Consider the following 6,000-nt stretch of genomic DNA (forward strand, 5'->3'; position numbering starts at 1 on the left):
CAGTTTTGTTACTAATAACTCTTTCGATTAAGACATGAAGCTACCAATGAATCAAAAATGCTTCTTCGCCATTGACTAGTGTTTTGTCTGAAGCTAATAATGAATCTAATTCTAAAAAAGTGACCTAACTCTCAAAATACTGATTTGACCTCTTCTGCATCCATTGCTGGACGATTTCCTGAGTTAAACCACGTAGCCCTCTCTGAACCAACAAATTAACAGATCAATGGCTCAAATTTATTGCAGAATCTTCCAAGGATTCGCTAATCATTTAGTTATCTGGATAGTTTTCATAAACTTTCATATCTCTTGAAACTTTCTACTCGTGAAACGTGATTTTATTTTATTGCTGCAGTCACCTTAATTGCGTCTAATGTCAAGCGTAGTTTTAGCAAACAAATATTCGCCATTCTTAGCTATTAACTGAGATTTTTAACTAACAAATTTCCAATAGATATCAACCTTTTCATTGTTAATAGAGAGTTCCTCTTACCATCTTTAATTATAATCATATGTTTACATTGGAGTTAGTAGGTAAACAGGAGAAACAGAAAAACTGAGAATACAGAAAATGGTCTTGGTAATTGGGTAAAACCCAAACTTGTCAGAGCCATCTTCCTCTTTGAATACACAAGTCTGAAATCTAATATTATTTTCAGATCATAAACGCGTTTTCTGGTATCATAATCTTCAGTAAACCCTTTAACTACAATTGGAATGGACCAAAAGTATACTACTGAAGACCAAGAATAATTATACAAAATTTGTGACTGAATTGGTGCCAATCCAACATATTTCATTTGTAAAGTAGCATAAATCGTTGGACCTTGGACAGTCCAAACAAAAGCCAATATACTCTCGTCTGATGCATTGAAAGCTATGCTTATGAAACTCGGCATGAAGAAATTATCCTTGTTTAATTGAAGGGTAAACTAATTGGCGTTGTTTGTTTGTCTCACAAATAGCTGAACCTTGTCATTGCCATAAACATTGTTGCAGCACTTTAAAAAATTAAAATGATAAATTGGTAGATCTTTGGTGTTTTTGGAAACCAAAAAAGTGATACCACCATTGGTTAATAATATTTTATGATCCGAGTGAATCTCCAAATCCAATGAACTGCCATCAGATCTATGAATGACGGTTTTTGATAAAATCGTTTTAAAATTTTGCAACTACAATTGCATTTTACTCCGAGGACCGAAGCTATTTACATGCATATTTGTTATTAAGATTTCAATGATCTGAGGTTTTTGATAAAATTGATTTCAAATTTTTAACTTAGGTTGCATTTTGTAAAATCCTATTTTATTTTTTTTATTCATTTTGTTCGATAGTTAATCAATGAAAGTGGATCTTTTAATGTGGATTTTATACATTGTGCTCAATAATTGAGGATAATAACAATAATCAGCCGTGATGAGGATTCATTTTGTTATAATATAATAATACTTTTACACTGGAGTTAGTAGATAATCTGGTGAAACAGAAAAACTGAGAACACAAAAAATGTACTTGGTATTTGGGTTAAACCCAAACTTGTTAGAGAGATCTTCCTCTTTGAATACACAAGTCTATCGTCCATTGTTATTTTCATATCATACAAGCGTTCTCTGGTATCATAATCTTCAGAAAACCCTTTAATTACAATCGGAATCGCCCAAGTGAATATTCTCCCAGACCAAGAATAATTATTCGAAACTTGCAAATTAATTGGTGCCAATCCAATATATTTCCGTTTTAAAGTGACGAATAACGTTGCGCTTTGCACAATCCAGGTAAAAGTTAATTCACTCTCATCTGATGCTCCCAACTCCATAATCGCATAAATAGCCATAGAGGAGGAAATATTGAAAAATTGAAGGGTAAATTCATTGGAGTTGTCTGTATGTCTCACAAATAGTTGAAACTTGTCATTACCATAAGCCTCGTTACAGCACTTCAAAAAATTCAACTGATAAATTGGTAGATCTTTGGTGTTTTCGGCAACCAAAAATCTGATATCATCATCAGCTAAATACAATCGTATCTCGTGATCAGAATCAATCTCCAAATCCAATGAGCTCTCATCTGATCTTGTCGGCCAAGAAAAAAATGTTCTAGACATTGTCCAGAAACAGTATAAAGTGTTGTCTCGATACAAAGATGAACCAGTGGAAAATTGGCCAAATGAATTTGTGTAATACGAGCCAGTTTCACCTGATGTGTTCCGTTCACATGAATAAGTGTTGATCCCAGGATTGCCGTCAATGTTAACAGAAACATACTCATATTCATTTGCTTCAATGTTATTAGCATTGTTAATATATGCAGTAAGAATTATCGTGAAATAGTTTATTCCATCTTCTTGTTTCGCAGTGAATGTAACACTAGCTAAATCTTGGTAGTTATAAGTTTTGGTTAAACAGGAACCATTGCAAGTATCTTTCGATTGGTAACTGTTTGTGATTAAATACACAATTAGAAATAGTATTTGAACAAACGAAGAAATCATTTTAATTCAAGATTTTGAATTGATGCGAATCAATTGACGTTCACAATTGATTAAAAACAAATGAAAGTAACCTGTTAGATGAAACCAATAGACGTTTAAGAGCAATTTAATAATACATCAACTATGAGCTGAAATATAAATTAATCGAGCCATTTACATGTTTCTGTGCATTTTACTAATGAACTTTGTTCTCGAAAGTAATTGTTTACTTAAATGAGGAAATTTAGCAAAAAGCTTTTGATTTATCAACAAATTTGATCACTTTGATCAATTTGATATCTTGATTTTATCTCTTTAACCTATTTTAACTGTGATTGTTTTGTTTATTCTCAACATGAGTGATCCAGTTTCAAATCTTTAGGCAAACACCAACCTGCAAGTCGAGCCATCAAGCGAAAACGCTCTTAGTGCTACAGGAGCAGCTACTTCACCTGAGTCCCCTTCTGATGAAAACGCTCTTAGTGCTACAGGAGCAGCCACTTCACCCGAGTCTTCTTCTAGTGAAAACGCTCCTGTTGAAACAAATGCAGCCGCTTCTCGCGAGTCCCTTACTGCTGATGATGAGCCCGAAAGAATTTTTGTAAGTATTTTTATATGCTTTGAATACACCAATATGCGCCAAATGCGATTTAATTAACAATTTATTTGTTTACTCCATTAGGAACAAGCAGTAACATGTGATGGGAATACTTGGTATCCTTGTGTGGCAGATCATGTTACAAAAGTTGGTGGTAAATATTATTCTGCCATCCTCACAAAATATTACGAGGAAACAGCATTTGTGGACCACGGAGTGGCTAGCATGGAATACAAAAGACGTGATCCTTTAATAACCGAGTTGGTTAAAAAATCAAAAGAGATAAAAAAAACCTATTTATTGTTGTCCATATTGCCGGATGCGACCACAACTGGAAACAGTAATGCGATCAAACGCCATTGTAACTCTCGTGAGGCAGACAATGGGACAATTTACGATCCTGCTTGCTATGAAAGAAGAAAGAAAGAACCTGCCATAAATGGTGTCTGGCCTGCAGCCAAGCAAAAAGCCATTCGAATCGAATTTCAGAATAATAAATAATCAAAATTTTATCGGTGATTCAGTAAATTCAGCAATAATTGAGCAAATAATTTCAATATTTTCAATATTTTCAATATTTTCATATTAAGCAAATATTTCATTTTAATCAAAATGTAACTGATTGGTTTTAAAAAATATAACAATTATGCCTTAATTGTAAAAACTACCACAATAAATTTACATGATTGAATGAATTTTCAAGTATTTCTTTATATATTTACATTAATCTGTATGCGCCAATGGTGCGCCAATACAAGTTTGATTAAAAAGCTTTACACACAAAGTATTTATTAATCAACAATTATATAATTATATATACATTCTGTAACACAGGCCTGCGGTAACACTCTGCCGCGTGATTTCGTGGATTTATATGAGCATTCATTTCTCACTTGTTTTCTGGCTGGAACTGGCTGGGGTTTGGGGAAATCGCTTTGCCTTCTAACCTCAGGCACACCTTACGCCTGGAAAAAGCTGAATTTTGAATGGAAAATAAGGACAGGCATAAATACGCGATCCTCTTTTAGCCACATTTAATTTTTTCAATTGTCTGCCATCCTGAACGCCTGCTACCCGCTCCTTCCACGGATATTTATTATTCAGTTCTAAATTTTCCGCTGATTCATAATATTTGTCATATTTCAAGCAAGCCATATAGTGATTATCGATGATTGCATAGTGGTCGACAGTTACTGAAAAAAATGCCCTTAGTTCACCAGTACAGATAGTCACCGTTTTTTCCTGCAAACAAATGAAATATTAATCATTAATGCAAAGTATAAAGAAAATCACTTACGCTGGGAGGCTGATCAGGCATTTCAGCATCAGCATCAGTATTTTCCACAGCATTTGTAGCAGCAATCTCATTAGTATCTGTGGCACCACCAATCTCTACCAAACCATGCGTGTCTGATGAAATTTCAGAATAGCCAGGTGCTTCTGGGCTTTTTTGTATTGAGTCATCAGGTTCTGCCGAGCTTGAAGCTCCTGATGAGTCTAAAGATTTTGATTCCCCAACACCGTTTGTACTGTCATGCTGATCATCAATTTGTAGAACAGAAAGTGACAAATTATATGGAGGGTAATAAAGCCCAGTTGCGCGCCTCGATTTCATCTGTTGGCAAAAAAATGAAATCGTTAATATAGCGAAGAGGTGAATAGCGAAAAGGTGAATATAAAATATAGTAGTTACTTGTTTTTCCGGAACAGGAGTTGTTGTTTTCTCGTGAGCCCGAGTTTCCACCATATTACACAAATTGAATTAAAACAAAAGATTTGAAAATAATAAAGATGAAAAGATCATACGCAAAGAAAAACGCAAAAAGGCAATAATTCTGCATGTTAACTTTCTGCGCTGGCTACATGGTCTCTCTAGTCTGCATGTGTCACAAAACTTTGGTTGACTGGGTCATTTTGTTATAATAATACTTTTACATTGGAGTTAGTAGATAATCTAATATAACAAAAAAACTAACAACACAAAAAAAGTACAAACCAATAAGAAGTAAGTTCACTTGCATCTGATGCTGTTAAAAAACACAGCTACAACATAAGGGTTAGAAATATTGAAAAATTGAAGGGTAAATTCATTGGAGTTGTCTGTTTGTCTCACAAATAGTTGAACCTTGTCATTGCCATAAACAGTGTTACAGCACTTTAAAAAATTCAACTGATAAATTGGTAGATCTTTGGTGTTTTCGGCAACCAAAAATCGGATATCATCACTCGAGAAGGAAAAATGATGAAACTATGATTGGCTATGGTTTGGTCATCTTAACTTATGCTGTTTTATCCATAATATTATCTGCACCTTTAGGGGCTTTCTTGATGAGCTTTTTTGGCCCTAAACTGTTGCAAAAATCAACCAAAAATATAACTGAGAGTTCATTGGAAACAAATGTTAACAAACATCACAGTTAATCATCATCATTACTATTGAAACATTTTCGTTATTAAATGTTGATTCAGATTTTTGTTGATATCAATAAAATAATTATGGGAAATATTAATGGGTAATTTACATGTTATAAAATTACATTTTCAAGGTTAGTTTAGTTATACCTTCAGATAATTGGTTCTGTCTCGTTGTATCCGAGGCTATATGAATTGTGGCTCAGTCTAATCTTGTTTTATGTAAAATTCACAAAATGAATATTCTAATAAACTGCCACAAACACCTTTAATTATGATGATAAGTTTACGTTCGAGTTAGTAAATGATCTGGACGAACAAAAGGGCAGAGAACAAAAGAAATGTGCTTGGCATTTGGGTAAAACCCAAACTTGTCAGAGCCATCTTCCTCTTTGAATACACAAGTCGCAAATCTAATATTATTTTCAGATCATAAACGCGTTTTCTGGTATCATAATCTTCAGTAAGCCCTTTAACTACAATTGGAATGGACCAAAAGTATACTACTGAAGACCAA

Source organism: Tetranychus urticae, chromosome 2 (genome assembly GCF_039701765.1).
Source record: "Tetranychus urticae isolate SD_2017Ah chromosome 2, NJAU_TeUrti_SD_1.0, whole genome shotgun sequence".
In the NCBI taxonomy this organism is placed as follows: domain Eukaryota; kingdom Metazoa; phylum Arthropoda; class Arachnida; order Trombidiformes; family Tetranychidae; genus Tetranychus; species Tetranychus urticae.